Genomic DNA, 24,865 nt, shown 5'->3' with positions numbered 1-24,865 from the left:
TTTGCATTCCTTTCAAAAGTAATGGCTGAATCACAAACACGCTTCAGCTTCGGATTCACCTGACGTTTACGAGTTCAGCCATAGGAATTTAATGCATGCTATCACAATGGAGCTTCCACCTCACATTTCGTTTGACAATCGTAAGGAAAAGAACGTAATGTGACTCCAAACGGAAGCTCTAGTTTAATTATCTGAACATTTGCTTTGTCTGACAGCTTAACAGTTGTAAAAAAAATGACAACAAACAAAATATTTGCTGTTTGGAGGAATGAAATAATAGAAATGTCATTCAAAGCAGGTCCACCGTAACGTAGACGAAGCTGAAGCGTGCTTGTGATTCAGCCATAAAGCTTAATAAAGTTTGGATCATTAAGTGTGAAAATTATTCAAGCCTCGGGAAGAATTGCAGCACGCGATTCATTTAGGGTATAATGGACAAATTTTCCATAAGTTTTGAGTTTATCTTAGTCACAATTTCAGTACTTCTGATTACTTGCGCAGCTGGACGATTTTAACGACCATAATAATCACCACATTTGCAATAATTTTGGATAATATTAAAATATTGTTTGATTGTCTCATTGTGCAAACTATCAACTTAAATTATGACACTTCAAATGACAGCTGAGTTTGACAGGAGTCAAATCTATTAAAAAGAAGAATACGATTGTTTAATGATCCTTTATCGTAAATGACAAACATTCAACGAAAATTATGAAAATTCAAATGACAGATGAGTTCGACAGGTGTCAAATGTATTAAAAAAAAAGAATACGATTGTTAAGCGATCCTTAATTGTGAATAGTAAACTTGACAATTCAAATAACAGGAATTAAATGTGTTTAAAAAAGAACACAATTGTTAGGTCAGCAATTTAAATGACAGCTGAGTTTGACAGGAAGCAAATGTATTAGAAAAAAGAATACGATTGTTTAACGATCCTTAATTGTGAATATTAAACTTGACAATTCAAATAACAGGAATTAAATGTGTTTAAAAAAGAACACAATTGTTATGTTTAAATTATAAATTTTTAAATGACAGATGAGTTTGACAGGAGTCAAATGTATTAACAAAAAGAATACGATTGTTAAACGATTCTTTATCGTTAATGACACACATCCAACGAAAATTATGACACTTTAAATGACAGATGAGTTTGACAGGTGTCAAATGTATTACAAAAACAAAAAAATACGATTGTTAAGCGATCATTCATCGTAAATAGTAAGCTTTCAACTAAAATTATGACAATTTAAATGACAGGAGTTGAATGTGTTAAAAAAAAGAACACAATTGTTAGGTTAAAATTATAACACTTTAAATGACAGCTAAGTTTGACAGGAGTCAAATGTATTAAAAAGAAGAATACGTTTTTTTAATGATCGTTTATCGTTAATGACAAACTTTCAACGAAAATTATGACACTTTAATTGACAGGAGTCAAATGTATTTACATAAAAAAGAATACGATGCGATGCATGAACATTCACTTTAAATGACATATTTGTAAACCACTTATTTGAAATGTTCCTATATTAATTGACTTTCTGAACTCTGTAGAGATTATTTAAGCTAATATTTGCAATTTATCTATCAGTGTCACTAACTTAGCACATTTAAATCGCATTACTTGACAAATTTTCTTAAAGTTTTACGTCATTCATTTATCATTTTCAATTTAATAGACATGGATTTACGAGTAAATGCGTGATGTCGATGCAAAAAATAATTGTGTCAATCACATAAGTCACAATAACTCAGTCATTAGACACTTTAGAAATGTAAGTTAATTCAAAAAAATGTGTCAAAAAAGGCGTCTTCCTAAAGAAATACGTTCTACATTTCATTCAAAATTTAATAATTTGTTCGTTGATTTGATTTTGTTTCTTCATCGCCCCATAAATTGGTGTAAAATGTAATTATAGATTACACGTAATTTACCATAAAACTTTCTTTCCATAACTGGATGACCCCTCACTTCCTGAATAATTAAATTATGTCTACTCTTTTTTACATCACACTTTCATTGTAACAAACAAATTTATGACGCAATTTACTCTCAAGAAAATTAAATTCCAAATTTATTGACCTTTCTTCTTTCTTTCTTTTGTTATAATTTATTTCATCTTGAAAAAAAAAAGAAATAATATTCCACAAAAGGTTAAAAACCAAAGTAACGGTTTGTTTTTTTGTTTTAATCTCTGACAATCATCATCATCGCAACTGACAAAGAAAACTTTTTCAAAAACAAAATCATGTTTATGTTTAATTAATTATTCAAGCAAAAATCAGATTTTAAAATAAAAATTATAAGAAATACTCGTTTTTTGCATACCAATAATTAATAAGTCATTCACTGAGATCAGCTATAAAGTTGACACTTGCACTTGTTCCTATAATTTTGTAGCAAGATTCTTTTCGATGACAGGTAACGGTAGAGAGAGAGGTGGATTTAGTTGAATCTTGATTTTAAAGTAACAAAATAATCATGAATCCATAACGACATCAACCATGATGTTGTTTGTCCCCAGGAGGCACGTACATATAGATACGTAGATATAATTTTCTTTTACTTTACGTATGACTGACACATTTCAAATTCACAAGAGAAGAACAAAAAAAACAGATTCTGACTTCGACTCACGAAACTTCCTATAATTTATTTTATATTTTTCTTTATTTATTTCCATTCGATCTTTTTATGGTCGATCGTTCATTACACATAGATTTTTCGATTTAAATTTAAAACACAAATTTGCTTATATAATTGTTTCTTCAAAAAATATAATTTAAAAAATTTCAATACAATTTAAATTGTAATTGACTTTGTGATGGGAAAAAACTAAAGCGCACAATAATCATACTATTTCTTCGATTGAATTTCTTTGTAGTTTTTTCTTTTTCACAAGAAAACTTCTTCACAATCATATGTTTCACTTTTTGTTTTTTCCCGAGCATTGCCTCTTCTGTGCGAAATTAAAATTCAAACAATTTTTCTTTTCGTGTTTACACGACGAAAGAATAACACGAACTGAACTACTTGTACGTTACGTTGTACGTACAATGCTCTATGCCTCTGGCCAAACGAACATCAACCTCAACTCAACTTATCTCAAAACTCTCGTCGTTCCTCGTCGTCGTCGTGGTCGTTTTTTGTGTTTCTCGTATTTCAATTTTTCAAATATAATAAAAATCAAAAGAAAACAAAACAACAACTAAATATAAAAGATACGAATGAGAAGTAAAAATAAAAACTACCTAAACCTAACTATATCCACCAGAGGAACGAAAACAGAGAAAATGTGTCAATTATTCTCATCGACTACTTTAATGGGGTTGCCATGTCATGAACGTGCAGCTCAATAGCCCAGTTTAATTTTAAATAGTTTAGCTTAAAATGAGAGCTGAAAGAGTAGCCCAAATAATAGATCAATTTCTATAAAATCAATATGACAGCTTCAAATAGAATTTATTAAAAAAAAAACAACAAACACAAAGGAAAATAAAATGTATGTACATTTAAGTTTAATAACTTCATAAAAAATGTATGTTTTCTATCAAATTTCGTCCAAGATTAGATTTGGGCTATTTATAGCCCAATTATGATTAGGCTGTCATTATGAATTTTTGCCGTCGTCAGTTTTGGGGAAAGAGATAAATAGCTCAATATGGCAAGCCTGTTACTTTATAAATCACACACACACACACACTTTGGACACGAACCATCATATACAGATAGAGATACGGATTTTTAAAAGCAGCATAAAATATCAATGTATTGGATATAAACAGAATAACAGAGTCAAGGTGTGGGTGAACATTGTTTGAAATCAGCGCGAGGCAAGCACAGGGCTCTTAATCTCAAGCACAGCCGGATCTTTTTTTTTCTTTTGATTCAAGGCCAAACATTTATTTCATTAGGTACTCGTATACAATAGCTTATACAGCTGTTCTGGTTTCTGACTTCAATATTTTAATTAAGAGGGAAATCATTTGATTCAAGTGTGAATCTTGATTTCATTGGTCAAAAGTGAAAAAAGTTTTTATTCTACAATCGAAACTGAAAAACTTAATTGAAGGAGACAAGAAAGAGATGTGAAAAAGATATCGGCATTCGTTTTCAATTTCACTTGAGGGAAATCACTTAATTCAAGTATAAATCTCATTTTCATTGACCAAGATTTTACAATCGAAAAGCCAGCGATATCACGTGTAAATTACTGTGGAACGTATTTGAATTCCGTTCCATGTGTGGATTAAGTGTGGTACAAGTTACAAAAATCAGGGTACAAGATGTCAATTGCTAAACAAATTGTGTGACATGAAATGTACAATTTTTTAGGAGATATACCTAAACATTTTAACTCTGAGATGAAAAGGTGAAAATCGGAGATCATAATTTTGCATATTTTATGAAATTCGATTTTTACACTCGTAAAAAGTAAGATACAGAGTTTTAATTTTCACCTCAAGTGTTAACAATCATTAAAACAGTACATGAGAACATTCCACTAGCTTTCTTACGGAGAAATAGAAATTGTGTGAACGTTATCTTAAAATTTCATGCATCATTTCACACGAGGTATTGAAGTTAGAGATTATGGTAACTTAAGGCGTAAACATGACATTCAGTTCCCATTTTTCTTGAAGTTTAGGATTTTTTTAAGTTTACACGTAAATGGAACTATAAACCGAAGATGTCAACTTTTTGAACTTTTTGTAGCCACAAATAGAAATTAATTATTTATGAGTATTCATTTGTTTTTGACAGCTTGGTTGCACTGTCATTTTATACTTGTCAAACTCAACTGTCATTCTCTAAATTGTTCTGAATTTTCAAAGTTGGTTGACAGAGTTAAATCTTGAATTCTAGGATATTTTTTAAGTTTACACGTAAATGGAACTGTAAACCGAAGATGTTCTCCTCTTGAACTCCTTGTAGTCACAAATAGAAATTAAGTATTTATGAGTTTTCATTTGTTTTTGACAGCTTGGTTGGTCATTTACACTTGTCAAACTCAACTGTCATTCTCTAAATTGTTCCAAACTTCCAAATCAAAGTTGGTTGAAGGATTTAAATGACATTGGGAATACATTTTTAAGGTGACCTGGACTCTCTCCTCAATATGCAAAATTCGCTCTACAACGAACGTGTCGGTGGGAAAATTTCGAGGAAAGGTTTTATTTCTCAAGCGTCTAATGAGAAGAAGTAATATATTCGGTATGAGGAAAAGTTGATATATTAGAATAAAAATAAATAATTTAGGTGGAGCAAGATCCATTTAGAACTAGGGCCTAGTGACTTACAATTCTCAACCATTGGGTGTGAGTAGAGTTGTCAGGGATGGAGGACACCTACAGTTTTGAGCCAAATCCGAACGGCTAGTTTGGAAAGCATTTTTCATGAGGAGAATTAGTCTTGGAGCATTTGTGAATTCCTCGCAAGAGGCAGAACTCGTGAAAACCTCTGACGTGACAGCCCTTCACTAACCACCACGCCACGCGTACTACTGATATATTAGATTATTCAAAGATATGTTATATGACTTGGATTTAGTATGAGCTAATTAATTATCAAGATATTTATTGAGATATTTATAAAGTTCTTCATATTTTTACTCACTTGACAAAATATATCCGATTCACTACAAGATAAGATTCTTATATGTTGCTTATCATCAAGTAAAAAGTGTGTCTGAAGAAAATTGACTTATTTTGTACCCCAATTAAGAATGACATTCAAACTTATTTCCACAATTTAAAAATGAGCGTTAGGTAGAAATCTTGTCTTGGAACTGTTTAAAACTTTTCAAAACTTAAAAAGACTTTACAACTTCAAAGATTAAAATTGTGTTTCTAAATAATGTTTTCTACTACTATTAAGATTGAAAACTAATCAAAGAATAATTTTCTAGAAAATTCAAAAATTTTCAAAAGGCTCTACTTTAAAAAATCAGTACCCCCACTTCGCCCCTGTTAGATAAAACAATAAAGAAAAAAATGCCATTTTTCTCATTACATCACAAACACTATGGCACGTGTGTGACAGTTTTTACGATAGTATTGGTGTAAATTTTCCGTTTTCACCATATAATTATAGCTACAGTGAAGAACAGGAAAAAATACCCACTTTTTATGTGTTAACATTTTATAAGAAAACTCAAATATAAATATATAAGGTATTAAGTTCTATTGTGAGTATCAACAATAAATTCGTAGTTGATAGGTACAAAGTTTGACCTTCAACCAGCAAATGGATAAGAGTTTTGATAGTTCGAAATTTTCAAGACTGTTGTAAAAAACAAGAAAATGTATTATTTATCTGATGAATGAATGAAGTTTTGAGGGGCTGAATTTCATTATTTATCAGCTATAAATTAATAATTCATATTCGTAGTAGGGATGCTTTTGTGTAAATAATTTTAATTTAATAACTTCTTCAATTTTAATGCTAGAAAAAAAAGCTATTCTTGATAACGTTGCAAGTCAATACCTGTAGAAATACGTGAAATAGTGCAACATAAAATCTTCAGTATTAAACATAAAGAACCTGTTATAAACGAAGTTAATCTTTAAAAAATTGTCAGAGTTTTTATAACTTTTCTATTCTTTTTTATTCAACATTTTTTTTTTCGAATAAAGTAATGTGTTGGCGTAAGATTAACATTTTAATAAGTAGCATTCATCCAAGAATTAAGCAATTTATTCTTCTATTAGTTTAGGTGGCTAGTAAATTGGAAATTGCTTTTTATAAAAATACGACATTCTGAACATGTCTAAACAACGACAGTTTGTAAAAAAAACAAAGCAAACAAACTCAAACGGACTTGTTAAATGAAATTTTTAATTGTAGATGGGGATAGTTCACAGCTCTTTTAAAATAAATTATACAAAGATACAACTTCAAGTTCTATTAGAATTTTTACTTATTACCCTCATCTCAAAGCATATTTCTCCACAAAAAATTTAGTGATATTAGTACTTGTAGTTCCGATGAAATCTTAAGACTACGATTTTTAATTCGTTCTTAGGTTTTATGTTTTCAACAAAGAACGAAATTGTATTTTTGTTAAACCTAGAGTAAAATTATACACCATTCAGCTCCTCAAAAAGACTTGCGCAGAACCGAAAACATTTTCTTAATTTAAAACAAAACAATTATAACTCATGATTTATAAAAAAGACACAGTTTATGGATTTTTTTCAAGGATAATGACAGATACCATATGCATTAAGCAAATTGGAAAAAGGTAAAGTAGCCAAAGCTTGTAGTAAGATGTTTATCTTGTCAGTTTAGTAACATGCTAAAAAAATGTAGTATAATTTACTACATCGTTTAAAAAGTTGAGCTATTGGTGGAACAAATTTTTAAACATTTAAAACTTACTTAAAATCCTTTTAACTTCGAAATCGACTATAAAAAAGAGTTTCAAAATGAGGGTTGCCTCTTTTGTAATTTTTTAACTGTCGAGAATACTTTAACGCTGCACTCTTCTAACTTGAAAAGCAGCAAAATGCTTCTCTATCTTTTTTAAAGTTGATTTTATCCAGTTGACGTTTGTAATTTGATAACAAAAATTTGAAAAAAAAAACGATTTTTGGGAAATGAGAAGATGATTTTGATTTTGGCTTAAATTTGTGGTGCAACTAAGTAATTATTATCAGGACAAAACTTCAACATTTTAAAGGGGTTCCCGGATTTGAACCGAGGACCACTCGATCTGCAACGGAATGCTTAACCAAAGTCCATGAAAAAATCATGCAAATAATCTTAAAACCTTTATTGGTAAGAAGAGTTGTTAAGAGTTTAAAATTAAGAAAAATGTAAAAACTATTTTTAAATAAAGAACTGCTTTAACTAAAGTCGACTTAATGCTTACACAAGAACTGTTAAAAATTTGCGCCATTGTTTCTAATTGATTACTTTAATTAACTACCCATAGGAAATTATTTTAATGGGTCCGATTTGTCGAATTTTGAGATTTCTCGATATTTCAAGGTCCATAGAGTCCATATAAAAGATTTTTAGAGAGATGTCTGTACGTCCCTACGTTCGATGGTTTTTTTACCATAGCTGTTTTAAAAAAGGTGAACATTTTGGCTAACCCTAAATATTTCACGGACCAATAACGCTAGAAACTTGAATTAATTTTATATTATATATTGTAACGTTATACCAAACAAGTATACTTTTGGAAAAAAAAATAAAATTAATGTTTTTTTTTATAAATCAAAAAAAAAAACTGAAACAATATATTAGTCACCTGTACAATTTTCCGAACAAAAAATGATTTTTTCTACAAAACAATTTTGTGCAACGAAGAATAACTTTTTCAACATCTGGCGAAATTTTGAGAAAAATCGAATTGACAGTTTTTTTTATACAAAATAACAACCTAAAAAAAAACATTGATCAAAGTTAGTAAAACTTGAATTTCGACTCAAATATCTTTTCAAAACTTGTGATTATGGCTTCAAACTAATTTTATCTTATAAGAAATATTGTTTTCAATATTCAGTAAAATTTTGAGAAAATTCGAATTGACAGTTTTTTTTACAAATAATGAAAACCTTAAAAAAAGTATAAAAGTTTGTAAGAATTGATTTTCGACTCAAATAAATTTTCAAAACTTTGAGATATTGGCTTTTAATTAATTTGATTTCTAAAAAGTATTGTAGTTGTCAATATACAGTTACATTTTGAGAAAAATGTAATTAGCAGTTATTTTACAAAAAAAAAAATAAAAACCTAAAAAAATCTTCTCAAAAATTAAAAATATAATCTTCCAACTAATTTTATATTATTACAAATATTGTTCTTAACATTCAATAAAATTTTGAGAAAAATCGAATTGACAGTTTTTTGACAAAAAAAAAAACAAAAACCGACTCAATTATCTCCTCAAAAATTAAAAATATAAGCTTCAAACTAGTTTTATTTTATAAGAAATATTATTTTAACATTCGATAAAATTTTGAGAAGAACTGAATCGACAGTTTTATTAACAAAAATAAATATCTAAAAAAAACATTACTAAAAGTTCTTAAAATTGATTTTCGACACAAATATCTTTTCAAAAATTTGAGATATAGGCTTCAAAATAATTTTATTTTATAAAAAATAATGTTTTCAACATTCATTAATTTTTTTATAAAAATCTAACAGTTAGTTTCTTCATAAAAAATTAAAATCTAAAAGAAATAGTATGCAAGATTGGTAAAACTTGATGTTCTGTTCTGCTACCAAAATTGGTAAAAATCGGTTAGCGACTAAAAATTTCGTTCACAAAAATAGATTTTGTAATCAAACTATTTCATCATATCCAAAATATTGTTGGTTATTTTTAATTGTTTTTGAATAATTTTAACAAAACACAAAAACCTACTAACTTCTGAGCAAGACAAATCGACAGACGGGATGGGAAGTTATCAGTGTGGGTCGCATCCCGGCCTGTTTTTATTATCTTTGTATCAATCATAGATAACGCCTTAAATATTTGATTTTTCTTATAAAATCTGGTCCTATGTTATTGTCCATTGCTGTATCTACCAAAACTAAAAACAATATTTAACTATCGAGTTAAATGCAACAACAAAGCAAAACAACCACAGCTGAGTTGGCGAGTTGACTAAATTAGAAGAAAAGAGAGAAAGAAAGAGGGACAAATCAAAAGAAGCTCACCAAATGACCGAAAATGACGACAACGACGACGAAGACGAAGGAAGACGATATGACGACAAAGCGATTATGGATACAAATTTATCTATCTATGTACATACATATGTATTTATGTTTATACTTAGTTGATAGCTGATATTATATTTTGTCCATTTTGTAAGAAACATGTTGCCAGGAAGAGGGGAAACTCTATACGTATAGAAAACAAAACAAAACAAAAACCTGAACCCATATCAAAATCATATGTTTTTTGTTATGCCCTCTCGTTTCTCTTTCTCTATGCTTATCCTATCCTATCGCTATCACTATCATGCATGCGCGAAAATAGAATTAATGTAAATAGACGAAGACGCAAAAAACAAAATAAAAACTATTTATGTTATGTGTATATACATATTTATGTTTATGATGATGAAAGAAAATATGTGTAGACACAAAATTAATGTATATTGTGGGGTTATTAAATTTTGTTTATTGATGATTTTTACAGTTGAATTTTAGTTAGGTACATATGGAAAATTAAAAAAAAAAACTAAATTCAATGTAAATGATGTAATATATTTTTACATGAACGTGTAGATAATTTACATAAATTTATTCATAGAATTGAAGTCGAGAACTACAACCATAATTTTGTGATTCAGGAAGTAAGTATGTAAATGATTTATGATCTATAAATAGACAGTTACAACACAAATTATGTTTAAATCATTATTTTAAAATAAAAACGCACTAAATGGACATAATTTTGAAAAGGTTAAAGTTATCATTTGAAGTAAAATAGATTTAGAATGATTTAGAATTCAAGCTAGATAACCAAGATATGGGTAATCAGTGAACCCTGTGGTAATCCAGTTTTATTTTTCTGTTATTCGAGTAGGTATAAAGTACATAATCTATCGTTAGGTTAGGTAGGTATACAGTGTAAGCCACACATCCGTTTTTCGTTATGTTCTAGTTCAAATTCAAACTTATGGGTGAAAGCAGAATAGAAAGAATGGTGATGAGAAATAATACACAGTACTGTGCAAAACATTTGCAACTAGAACCTCCAACATTTTTCATTAAAAAAAAAAATTGTTTAGAAAATCAAACAGGCAAATTCTTTCTTTAGATTTCAAAATGTTTTTGATATTAAGTTATAAATTGTTGGAAATAAAATCAACACTCTTAGGTTAGGTTAGGTTATAGTGGCTGTCCAAGATGGAAACGGACACGCTTAGGCCAGTTTAATGGCCCATTGTGATACCACATGAATCTTGAGGTTTTCTCCTAAGCTCAATGGAACCAATTTGAGTCCCTTACAAAACGTGAGAGGCTGATAATGCTGATGTGATTTAGATCGTTAAAGAAGAATTCTCCTAGGTAATTCTTGCGATTTCAAGCCAGAGCAGGGCATGTGCAGAGAAAATGAAAACTGTTTCTTTCTCTTCCTTGTCCATACATCTTCTGCAAAAGTCATTTGAGAATACGCCTAGTCTCTTGCCGTACCTATTATCGAGCTTATATGTGATCTGTTAGGAGAGAGCAAGCACCTTGAACGTTTTAAATCCAGTGTTGGCTAGATGTTTTTTGTGATTTGACACGTGGTGATGTTGTTCCACCTGGTGCTTGCCCTCCTCACAGCGTCTTGTATTAGCACCAATTTACAAGTAGCGATTGGTATGCCAGTACTTGCCAAACGTGGTAGGGTGGGCTGTACTGTACCGTTCCTGGCGAGTTCATCTGCCTTACAGATTAACACTCTCCACTTAAACAACATAATAAATCACTAAATACTTTCATGGTTGGTAAAATTGCAGAGCAAAACATTTGCAACTTAGACCTCACATCTAAATTTCAAACTATTTTCTTACTTCAAGGCAAGGAAATGTTAATATTAAATTGAATACCCTTTATTTTTATAACGGCTGTATATCCTGTGGGCATGAAAACTATAAAATTATTAATAAGCGTCATTGGAATGTCTTTTCACTGCCTCTGAATTCCAGCGAATAGGTCACTTTTCTGCTTAAAAATGTTGCTCCCAATTCTTCTCTTCACAATTTCCTACAGGTTCTCTATTGGGTTTAGATCTGGGAATTGGGCTATTCATGGTAAAACCTCAATCCTTTTTTCTGTAATCCACTTTGTGGCCAACTTCGACCTATGTTTGGGATCATTGTCATGTTGGAACGTTGATTTCCCAATGGGCATAATGCAGCATGGAGTTACAAAGATGTCTACATAGTCTTTAGACTTAATTATGCCCTACACTTGTCGAATTTGCCCGATTCCTTGGCCAGAGAAGCAGCCCAAGACCAAAATTGAACCACATGCATGTTTGACCGACCTTTTAGTGTATTTTTGATTTATTATCTCACATCATTGCATCCTGACACTTTGTTTTCAACCCCGATCCGTGCATATTTAACTTTGATTCATCAGAAAAAAAGACCGTTTCGCAGTTTTGGGGACTCCAATTGAGATGAGTTTTTGCAAAAGCCAAACGAGCTTTCACATTTGTTTTTAATAAATGGCTCTTTTGCTATCTGAAAACGACGCATTCTGGCCTGCAGTACACGGCGTTCAATCTTTGCTTTCCTGCATGATACCGTGAGGTTTGTCATTTTTAAGTTTCCATAGGAAGTTATTGTAATGGGTCCGATTTGTCAAATTGAAAAGAGGCTGGGATGCGACCCACACTGATAACTTCCCATCCTGTCTGTCGATTTGTCTTGCTTAAAAGTTTGTCTATATGTATTTTTACCAAATTTGCGCTCTATTTTTTGTAGATTTTATTTTTTATGAAAAAAACGGACTGTTGGATTTTTATATAAAAATTACTGAATATTGAAAACAATATTTTCTGTGAAATAAGATAAGTTTGATGCAAATATATTTAATTTTTGAAAAGCTATTTGAGCCGAAAGTAAATTTTTACGAAGTTTTAGTAGGTATTGTTTTTTTTAGAGTTTTATTTTTTGTTAAAAAACTGTCAATTCGAATTTTTTAAAAATTTTACCAAATGTTAAAAACAATATTTCTTATAAGATAAAATTAGTTTGAAGCCAATATTTAAAATTTTTGAAGAGATATTTGAGTCGAAAATCAATGTTTACCAACTTTCATACATTTTTTTCAGGTTTTTATTTTTTGTAAAAAAACTGTCAATTCGATTTTTTTTTCAAAATTTGTCCTAATGTTGAAAACAATATTTCTTATAAGAAAAAATTAGTAAGAATCTATTATCTCAAAGTTTTTAAAAGATATTTGAGTCGAAAATCATTTTTTACGAACTTTTGTTAATTTTTTTTTCGGTTTTTAATTTTTTGTACAAAAACTGTCTAATCGATTTTTTTCAAACTTTAACTGAATGTTGACAACAAGATGTTTTGAAATATAAAAGTAAATTAAAGCCAATATCTCAAAGTTTTGAAAAGATATTTGAGTCAAAAATCAATTTTTACCAACTTTTATACATTATTTTTTAGGTTTTTATTTTTTGTAATAAAAACTGTCAATTCAATTTTTGTCAAAATTTTATCAGATGTCAAAAACATTATTCTTCGTTGCACAAAATTGTTTTAGAGATAAAATCATATTTCAGTCGTAAAATTTTGGAGGTGACAAATTTTTTTTTTCAGTTTTATTGATTTATAAAAAAAAACCGTTATATTGATTTTTTTCAAAAAATATATCTGTTTGGTATCACGTTACAATATATTTTATAAAATTTAATTCAAGTCTCTAGCGTTTTTGGTTCGTAAGATATTTAGGGTTAACCAAAATGTTTACCTTTTTTTCAACCTGCTATAGTGAAAAAACCACCCACGCAATTTTCTTGAGAGCCCTTTCTGCATCTTTCTGCCTTATTATCTGTATAACAAAATTTATTTGAAGTTGATATCTCTTCTGGTTCTTGAGATATGGACGACGAAAAAAACGTCGCGAACGTACGGACGTACGGACGTACGGACATACGGACGTACGGACGTACGGACGTACAAACGTACGTACACACGCACGCACAGACATCTTTCTAAAAATCTTTTATTTCGACTCTAGGGACCTTGAAACGTCGAGAAATGTCAAAATTTTCAATTTGACAAATCGGACCCATTACAATAACTTCCTATGGGAAGTTAAAAATTTTGACATTTCTCGACGTTTCAAGGTCCCTAGAGTCGAAATAAAAGATTTTTAGAAAGATGTCTGTGCGTGCGTTAGTACGTACTTTCGCAAAGTTTTTTTCGTCGTACGTAGCTCAAGAACCAGAAGAGATATCGATTTCAAATAAATTTTCTCTCAAAAAAATTGCGTGGGTGGTTTTTTTTACCATAGCAGTTTGAAAAAAAAGGTGAACACTTTGGTTAACCCTAAATATCTTACGAACCAAAAACGCTAGAGACTTCCATTAAATTTTATATAAGATATTGTAACGTGATATCAAAGAAGTACATTTTTTAAAAAAAAAATTCAATTAACGGTTTTTTTATAAATCAAAAAAACTGAAAAAAAAATGTGTCACCTCCAAAATTTTACGATTAAAATATGATTTCATCTCCAAAACAATTTTGTGCAACGAAGAATAATGTTTTTGACATCTGATAAAATTTTGAGAAAAATCGAATTGACTGTTTTTTTTATAAAAAATAAAAATCTAAAAAAAATATTACTCAAAGTTGGTAGAAATTGAATATCGATTCAAATATTTTTTCAAAAACTTGAAAATTAGGCTTCAAAGTTATTTTATCTTATAAGAAATATTGTCTTCAACATTCTGAAAAACGTTGAGAAAAATAAAATTGACAGTTTTTTACAAAAAAAAAAAACCTAAAAAAAAATTAATAAAAGTTGGTAAAATTTGATTTTCAACTCAAATATCTGCAAAACTTTGAGATATTGGCTTTAATTTACTTTTATCGTTCAAAAAATATTGTTGTCAAAATTCAGTAAAATTTTGAAAAAAAAATCGAATTGACAGTTTTTTTACAACAAATTAAAAACTAAAAAAAAAATTAACAAAAGTTGGTAAAAAATGATTTTCGACTCAAATACCTTTTCAAAAAATGGTATATTTGCTTTAAACTAATTTTATCTTGTAAAAAATATTGTTTTCAACATTCTAAAAAATGTTGAGAAAAATCGAATTGACAGTTTTTTTACAAAAAATAAAACTCCAAAAAAAAACCAATACTAAAATTGGTCAAAATTTACTTTCGATTCAAATAACTTTTCAAAAATTAAAAATATTGGCTTCAAACTTATTTTATTTCACAGAAAATATAGTTTTCGATATTCAGTAATTTTTATATAAAAATCCAACAGTCCGTTTTTTCATAAAAAATAAAATTTACAAAAAATGGTACGCAAATTTGGTAAAAATTTAAACGAGTATATATAGACAAACTTTTAAGCAAGACAAACCGACAGACGGGATGGGAAGTTATCAGTGTGGGTCGCTTCCCAGCCTCTTTTCCAATTATCTTTTGCTGTGTTGCTCCGAGGCCTTCCTCCTCTATGATGGCATAAGACCATTGCACTTTTGATGATTCTACAAAAAGTTGATTTGTGAATGGAATATTTCAAAAAAAATTGAAATTTCTTTTTGTGATGCTACTTTTTTGAAATCACTCAAAATTCTGGATTTGACATCCGATCAACCCGTGGCATGATGGTTAGTGCGTTTGACTGTCATACCAGAGGTCTTGGGTTCGATTTCTGCCTATGCCATCTAAAGTCTTTTTACGGGACAAATTCTCCAAGCGTAACTCTTGTCATGAAAAAGTTTTCATGACAAGAAAATAAGACGTTTGGATTCCGCATATATAAATTGTAGGTCCCCTACAATCCTGACAACATTACTCGCACACAGAAATGCTTGAGAGTTGTAAGTCACAAAGCCTTAGTTCTCAACGGACTGTTGAGCCACCAAATTAATTTCTTAAATATTCAATTTAAAAAGCTGATAGTGCTTTTAAATGTCCTATTTATGATATATTTTAATATGTTATTGATAAAAAAAAACCGTTTTATTGATCAAAATCTTGGCAAAAAACTTTAACCTCAAAATAAATCAATTAACCTTTATCAAAATGAGAAAAATAGAGAAATGGCCACTTTTTGCAAATGTTTTGCACAGCTGAAATCATTATTACTTTTGTAAAACCAATGAATTTGTAGAATTTGCCTGTGGATCAATGCTTTAAGACTATAAACAGTAAAAAGACACATACAAAAGTCTAAAGCAATACAAATAATTTCATTGGAACAACGTTTATACGATACGAAATATTCGTTTTTTTTATAGGCGGTGATAGTTGCGAATGTTTTGCACAGTTCTGTATATACAAGTATTGGAGTATGTAATCATTTTCTTAAACTAGTTTTATAGTCGATTCGGACAGACTGGACAAAGGAAGAATGAGTGATAACTGAGGTAAATCTAATATAATACACAGCTGATTGAAGGATAAATATTTAAGAACGTCACAAATGGAATTTCCTATGAAGATTGATTTTTCTTTTTGTAGATACTTTTGAATAACTACCTATTTAGGTAGATAAACGCGAAAATCATTTCTAAGAAACAAAGTAAGTTTTATGACTCAGGAAGAATATATTGTCTTATGTTTAACATAACAGAATTCAATCGGCTTAAAGTGTTTAAAACCTTACAAATGATTAACTATGTAGAAAGATACCTACCCTACCTTACCTACAACTATAGACTAGACACCAACATAATAATTATCGACTCACACATTTGTTACATTTTAGTTTCAAGGTTTTTCTTTGCATTTTTGTTCCTGAGATATGATTGAAAAATACAAATCTGATTTAGAAAAGTTAAAAAAGTTCCTATGTTAGTTCTTTATACTATTTTAATAAGTCATATTTTCAATTAGTTGGAAGTGGAACGTATTCAGGAAGTACGAAATTGTTTGACCTAAATATTTACGTACATGAATTTGGCCTATATTTTTCTTTGTTTGTTGCATGTTGATAACGAATAAATTGACGGTAGGTTTGTACCTATAGGGTGAAAAGTATGATGAAGTAGGAGCATTTGTTTTTTAACACAGGTTAAGTTTGAAAATAAACATAACTTCTGAAGTGAAACAAATTTTTCGGCGGTCTCCAAGTGCAGAGCAAAATGAAAACGAAAACCACCGCGGAAAAATATTTGTGGAAAGTTCTGTCAGCTGTCAAAAACAATTGACAAGTTCTGACAGTCAGCTGCTGGTAAAGTGAAAAAGAATTCTATTCATTAACATTTTGTTGAGCAGTTAGCACATAGTTCTTTCATTTCTGCAGGTATATTACTCCAGAGGCTCGCAATGGCTGAATTATTTTTGTGAAGCCTGTGCTCCAACTTCCAAATAGCTTCACTGGCTTTGACCATCGAGGCCTGTTTCTTTTTTTCCTCCGAAGAGAAATCATTTTGTTTTCTTCGGTTTATTTTTTGGAAGTTGAAGTGCACTGCTCGTCTTCATCACTTCTTGCACATCACCAATAACATCTTCAACATCCTGAGTTTCCGATTCAAAAAAGTATTGTTGGAACACATTAGACAAATCCATTTTATTTCAAATTTTTAATCAAATATAAATTAAAGTTAAAACATCGAAAGTCACGAGTAAACAATTTTTTTTTTCAATACAAAAATTAAACGTCAAAATTTCGCAGGCAATTAAATTGAGTACGAAAAGAATGGAGAATTGTACCAAGAAATCTAGTACAGCTATCCACTAAAATGACACATTTCGTCCTTCAGTAGCGTATTGTTATGATTTCTTCATGTCATTTTTATATGGGAATTTTCGTTTCGCATCAGCAGCGTACTAGGCTTTATGTCCAAAAGTAAAACGAATCGTTTTATTCGTTTGTGTTTCAATTCCTAATAATAATAAAATAATAATAATAATAAAAATAATCCCAATGACAGATTTCTGTCAGAAAAATTTATAATAATAAATTTAAAAATGTATTTTTGGCAAAATTTCGTTACAATATTTCTGCTTCCAGCTTTTTGAGAGCGTTTTTCAAAATAGTGGAAGCTTTCTGGATATTGGGACAAAAATAAAAGTTCTGCTTTTGGAAACAAGTGAATTTTGGTTTTGGCGGTCAAATCATCAATGCCACTCACAAATTCTCTATATCTAATTAAATGTCAAATTTGACAGTTTTCGAAGTTGTTTTTTTTTTGACCAAACAATACTTTTAAAATTTTTGTTAAGAAAAATTGCTTTCACCAAAAGTGTATTTCAATAAATTAATCGTTTTATTACGTCGCGCAAACCGAACCAATATTTTGATAATAAATTAGCACGATTTGAAAACGTTATTCAGGAGCAAATCCAATTTTTCAAATTTTTGCAAAGCTATTTGAGCCGAAAATCAATTTTTACCAACTTTTGTCAAATTTTTTTTAGGTTTTTATTTTTTTGTACAAAAACTGTCAATTCGATTTTTTTCAAAATTTTACTGAATGTTAACAACAATATTTTTTGAAAAATAAAAGTAGTTTTAAGCCGATATCTACAATTTTTGGAAAGATATTTGAGTCGAAAATCAATTTTTACCAACTTTTATAATTTTTTTGTAGGTTTTTATTTTTTGTAAGAAAACTATGAACGACGAAAAAAACGCCGCGAACGTACGTACACACGCACGCACAGACATCTTTCTAAAAATCTTTTTTTTTCGACTCTAGGGACCTTGAAATGGACTTGCAGGAGCTCATACACACAAAACCCACAGAGGGTGCCGCTTATCAGAATTTTCGAATACAAACCACTTCAAACCAAATGTTCCTTTCGAGGTGCGATATAATCAATCCGCACACATGCCAATATACGGTTCTTCCAGAAGATGTGCATACTGCAGTACCAAAACCCAGCCCAAAATGGTAGCCTTAAGGCCCAACTATAATAGGCATAAGCTGAGAGAAAAATTGTTTCGTTAAGTTTGACACTAAATAAATAGAAAACATTCATATAATTTACAAAATTTGTGTCGTGTTGTTTCAGAATAAAAACGTGCTTATGGCCTGGTGGTTAAACTGATGAACCACACAAAAAGAAGTAATTCTAGAAGTATATTTTTTGTTAAAATTTTAGTTTTTAAGTTAAAACAAACTTAATTAATATTAATTAAAGAAAATTCTAACTTTTTTTTTTGTAAAATCAAAAAAATTAATAATTCGGGCCGCAAGGGGTAAACTATTTTTTATTTCCATACATACATATGTATGTATGTACAGTTGTGTTCAACAATAAAACCAAAACGAATTGTTCAAAATAATAGGAGTAAACAAAATAATAAATAAAGAAAGTATAAAAAACTAAAAAAAAATATTCAATATTAAGATTTTTTTGTCAGTATTTTGTGAAAAATCCTTTGTTTTTTTATAATTGGTGCACATCTGCGTGGCATAAAGTTCACAAGGGCTTGACAACGCTCAACTGGAATTTGGTTCCATATTTCCTCGACTGTGTCCCACAACTGCCTCGAATTCAAGGGTCTTCGTCGAGAAACACCCTTTTTCACATCTGCCCATACATTTTCTATGGGATTGAGGTCAGGCGACTGAGCTGGCCAGTCCATGACCTCAACCCCATTGACCCGAAACCATTCCTTGGCAGACTTACTGGTGTGTTTCGGGTCGTTGTCTTGTTGAAATACCCATTTAACCGGCATATTCCAACTCGCATAAGGCAGCATCACACTGGACATTATATTCACATAAACGCGCTGGTCCATCGTACCAATGATTTGATGTATTGGGCCAACACCAGCATATGAGAAACTGCCCCATGCCATCACTTTAGCAAATCCATGCTTTACCGTTTTAATGGTGTACCGAGGCTTAAAATCGGAATTTTCTGGACGTATGACGTATTGCTTAGAGCCAGTTCCACCAAATAAAACAATTTTGGTCTCGTCAGTCCACAAAATGTTTCGCCATTTCTCTGCAAGCCAATTAGCATGGCTTCTTGCAAATTTCAAATGAGCGGCTACATGTTTTTTGTAAGCATCGGCATTTTTCGTGGACTGCGAGCGAAAAGATTGTGTTCCAACAATCGCCTTCTTATTGTCACGCTACTTACTGCCAGTCCTAGATCTTCCTGGATCAACTTAGAGGACGACTTTTTTTTCATATTTTACAGCATATTGGCGATCATTTGGGCAGAGCACCCCAACATCAACTTTACATTCTTATACGTTTTTCCTTCATTTCGCAACTTTTTTATGATCACCCGTTTTTCGTCGGTGCAGTGCTTTCCTTGGCCCACTAAATAACCAAACTTGTTTAGAACTCACACTCCTATTATTTTGAATAGCCTGATTGAGAGTAAAGATCTTTTGATCTCTGGTTACAGATGTAAACTGTTATGAATTGCAAACCAGTTCACTGTTTTTTCATCTTTAATGTCCCGTTATACTTAACGGTAGAGAAATGGGCTGATTACCAGTATACACATGTTACAAAAAATACTTGAGCAAATTTTGTAAAAGCACTCCTATTATTTTGAACACAGCTGTAGGTACATAGATTAAAACTTATTTATCTATTTGCTATTGTGACTAAGTTATTTCTAAAAGACCATTTTTTCTGGGTAGTTTAACCTTTATTTTATTAACCCAAAATCTAGCGTTTGTTTTAAAATCAAAGATTTTGCTTTAGTTCTTATCATATTTATATAAACTACTACTTCAAGTTATAAATATGTTTTCAAAATTTAACAGATTTATGTATAGGCATCTAAAATTGAATTTTAAGACAAAAATAAAGTTAATCTAAAAAAACAAACAGCTGCTAACTCTTTCAATTCATTGCTATTATTTAAATTAAAGCTAATTATGAGATAAAACGCGATGAATTTTGTTATTCTACAGCTGTTGTAGTTGTAGGTACTTAGTATAGTAATCTAATATTAATTTTCTTTTTCTTTTTTACACTATTCTGATTTTTTTTGTACATATGTACATACCTACTTTAATCTAGAATTCATTACGTTTGCTTTAAAAGGCATAATAATAAAATCAAGTCGTGTTAAAAAAATGTTAAACCATTTAGCCTAGATATAGGTTAGCTAAGGAGGTAGTAGAAGTGTACAGTGGCCCACAAAAGTCTACGTACGACCACTTATTTTGCCATTTTATAAAACAAAAGCTTTAAATATAAAAATAATGATACAGTTTGTTTTTAAATCTATCTTTATTATTCCTACACAAAAAAAAACAAACTTGGATTTTTTACTTTAAAATATTTTAACTAAAAACAATTAAAAAACACTGACAAAATGTACATACGACCGACAGCACTGTTTTTGTTGACTACTTAACGAGAAGTAGGTACCGTTATTTATTTTGTTTTTGGTTTTTTATCCTACCAAAGCATTGTACAAAGTTTCAACAAATTTTTATTTTCAATAATCTCTTCTCGCAAAGAAATTTTAATTAATGTCCAAAATTTGGTTGTAAAACATAGAAACGAAGGAAAATGTCTTCGAAGTAGCAAAGCTCTTAAATTTAATTAAGTCTACAGTTCAAACCATATTTACGAACTTTAATAATACTGTTACAGTTGAAAATAAGCCAATTAGTGGACGCCCGAAAAACCTCAATCGAAGAGAAATAAGCTTCATCTTAAAAGACGTTAAGAAAAATTCAAAAGTTAATGCCACAACATTGGCCCAAAACCTCGCAAAAAAATCGGAAACTATTGTCCATCCACGCAATATTCAAATAACCTTGAAATAAAACGGTTACCACAGCAGAACTCCTAGAAAAAAACCCTTTAAAAGCGAAAAAAATCGAAAACTTTGTTTGGAATTCGCCCAAAAGCGAGTTTTGTTCAGTGATGAATCGAAGTACAACATACTTGGAAGTGATGGGAGAGAAAAATTGTGGCGCAAACAAAACACAGCCATGGATCCGAAGAACTAAGTCTCTACTGTTAAGCATGGTGGAGGCAACGTCATGGTTTGGGGTGCTGTCGCTACGTCTGGAGTAAGAAAATTAGTGTTTATTGGGGGTAACATGGATCGCTTTCAGTACAAATCCAAAACAAAATTCGAAACCATCAGTTGATGCTTTATGTCTTGGGCAGAGTTAGATCTTTCAACAAGATAACGATCCCAAGCACACGGCTCAGATTGCGAAAGATTGGCTTCTAAACCATGCTCTTCGACAACTGTACACACCGCCTCAAAGCCCGGACTTGAATCTTATTGAGCACGTGTGGGAGATTCTACAGCGAAAAATCCGAAAACATAATATTAGCAGTGCTCCAATGCTTAAGTAAGAATGGCACAATTTACATCCACTGAGCTCGAAAATTTAAATTCTTCGATGCCCAGACGACGAAGACTGGCAGTTATAGATGCTCGTGGTGGCCCAAAAAAATATTGATTTTTTTTTTAATTTAAGACTTAGACTTTTATTAATCCTTTTTTTATATTTTTTGTAAATAACAATTTCAGTTTATAATGAATTCACTTTTTTTTTGTGCAATGTAATTAAAAAAACATTTTAAACAAAACTGTATCATTACATTTAATTAAATTGGTTTCCGACTCCTCATAATGGGAAAATAGTGGTCGTACGTAGACTTTTGTCGGCCACTGTAGGTTAGTTACATATATACTTATACAAAGTTTTATAAATGCAAATAACGTACACTTAACTTAACTAAACTAAACATTCGCATTTGGGGAATGGAGTGGAGAAAAATTAGAAAAATACAAATAAACTACGTATAGGTATATATGTATGTATGCTTAATCGTAGGTATAGAAAATAAAAAACAATAAAAATAAACCCAAACAGCTGTGTGATCAAATCAAAATAATAAAAGAGACAAGAAGAAAAGAGAAACAATAATAACAAGAACAAGAAGAAGAATAAGGAACACAAAACTGGAATAAAATACTAGACTTTGTTATGTTATTCGCTCAATTTACTTCGTTTCCATTGCCATTTTCTCCTTTTTCCTTCTTGTTTAGGTCTTTCTTCCTTTTTTGTTTTATCCGTTCCGTATGTTTTTATACTTCTTTCGCATGTTGTCGATTTTATTTTGTGGTGTGGAAATTTTCTGTCACAAATATTCTCTCAAACATGTTTTTATTTTATATGGAGTTATGTTTGTTTTTGAATTTACTTGACACACAGACGAAATAAAATAAAATAAAAAAAAATAAAACAAAAGTTAGTTTGTTTTCAAAACAAAATGTGATGTCGTTAGATGATGATGCAGAAGAAGAAGATAAGCAAAAGGAAGCAAAAACAAACTAAGGAGTTTATGTTTTGCTAAATTATGCTTTGCTTACCTTCCTATACATAACACGTATGTATCTACATGTCTATCTATGTACATATATGAATATGCACATTATGCTTTGATCTTAGTTTCTGGGTTTAAAAGGTTTGACTTTGACAATATACCTAAACGTTATCACGTTCGTCGCAACTTGTTAAAACATGTTATTTCGTATAATACATAATGTACATAGTATGTTCAATACTTAGGATTGTTATGTTTTAAAAATCAATATGTACTTACTTCGTAGCATAGAAAACATATGTACATTCATACATAGGTACATACACATAAAACTGTGACACATTAAGAAACAGAAACAAGAAATTATAAGATTGTGCAGTCATGTGCGTTTTCTATAACTCAAAAAATAGTTTTTCCTTATCTGTTTGTGAGTTTGAAAAGTTGTAAAATATGGAAAACCCGTCAAGGTTGGAACTTAAAAGAAAAGGTAGATACCTAACCTACCTACTTTTTACTTTTGAAGGTTATTTTTTTTAATTTTATTTCTATTTTAGGAATAATGGAAACAAACAACATAATACAAACATTTATGACAGCAAGATGCATACTTCCTTTTTTATGTGAACAATATCGTCCGTAAGTCCATTTTTCGAAAGAACTGACATAATTACGTCATTTTTATTTCAAAAAAGAAAATAACTATGTACATTCTTAGAAAACTTATACACAGAAGTCCTGCGTCACTTTTTTATTTTCAATTTACCTATACACAAATTGAAAACTCCCTAAGTGCAATCTCCATGTACCTATGTACATAAAATGCAAATAACTAAAGGCGGACTAAAAACAGGCTTGGAGAGCTTCCATAGAATGACAAAAATTTACTAAGCATATGTACATATGTATGTGCTTGATTCTTGGTAGGTAACTTCATTATTTACAAACAAAATTTAACTACTCTGTTTTTCTTTTCATATTACATATTTGATTTTTTTCCTAGGTTGGAGGAGAATGGGGAGAGGATTTAGAACTTCGACTGAGACTTGATAGAACCTACCTAAGAAATTGAACGTGATAAAGTTGTTTTTGTTTAACATTTGGAGATATTGCTTACTTTTTACGCACTGACTACAGAATTCAAAACGAAATCAACACGTAAATATTTACATACATATGTTGTTCCTATTTTTAAATAAGATCCAATTTTTTTTAATTCATAGGTCTACAAAATGAAATACATATACATTTTTATAAAAAAAAAAAAAACACTTATACGCCACAGTGAACAACCGAATTTTTTTTTTACCGACAGTTTTTGGAAAATCAGGTCCATTACTGATAAAAATATTGAAACTTAAATTTTAGTTATAGTTTGTAATGAACCCACTTGGGTGTAAACCTCTTCTTTCTTTATAGAAGGGGAGCCCAGGGTGCTAAATGGGGATTTACTCGAGCGTCAAAGAGACCTTTTGAATTGCGCAGAAGAAAAAAATGTCATATCATATACAGTGTCGAGCAAAAGTCTTGGTACCCGTGTGGGTATTCTTGATAAATGAGTTGTGTAAATGATATTAAGAAACAATTTTCAATTTATGTTTTGATTTATTCAAGTTTAAGTTTATTTAACAAATTAACACAAGAAAAACAGAAAAATATCCTTCAAGGATCTTAAAAAAGTTAAAATAAAAGTATTAGTCCCTAACCACAACAGTGCAAAAGTCTTGGTACCCTAGAAGGACAAACGAATTTAATTCGGTTTCGAATGTTTTATGTTAAGAATATAATTACCTAATATTTTGTGGGAAAACCTTTGAGCCTAATAACCTCTTTTAAACGATTTGGCATAGAGTTCACAGGTTTTCGCGTGACATCTGACCCTATTAATTCTCATTCTGATACCGGGAGCTCTT

General features: G+C 30.3%; 1 protein-coding gene across 2 annotated transcripts in view; it reads right to left on the bottom strand.

Annotated features, from left to right (window-relative positions):
* Nucleotides 1-24,865, bottom strand: part of LOC129952143 (protein Atossa) — a 115,883-nt gene that overhangs the window by 41,740 nt on the left and 49,278 nt on the right. Inside the window, exon 1 of one of the 2 annotated variants that reach the window (XM_056064598.1) lies at nt 2,339-2,961. The exons of the other annotated variant lie outside the window; for it this stretch is intronic. The gene's annotated coding sequence lies outside the window, so the exon portion shown is untranslated. Of the gene's footprint in view, nt 1-2,338; nt 2,962-24,865 lie in introns of those variants that run through there. 2 annotated transcript variants of the gene reach the window in all.

Source organism: Eupeodes corollae, chromosome 3 (genome assembly GCF_945859685.1).
Source record: "Eupeodes corollae chromosome 3, idEupCoro1.1, whole genome shotgun sequence".
Classification (NCBI taxonomy): Eukaryota; Metazoa; Arthropoda; class Insecta; order Diptera; family Syrphidae; genus Eupeodes; species Eupeodes corollae.
The sequence above is the reverse complement of the archived record's forward strand: the minus strand, read 5'-3'. Positions and strand labels throughout refer to the sequence as shown.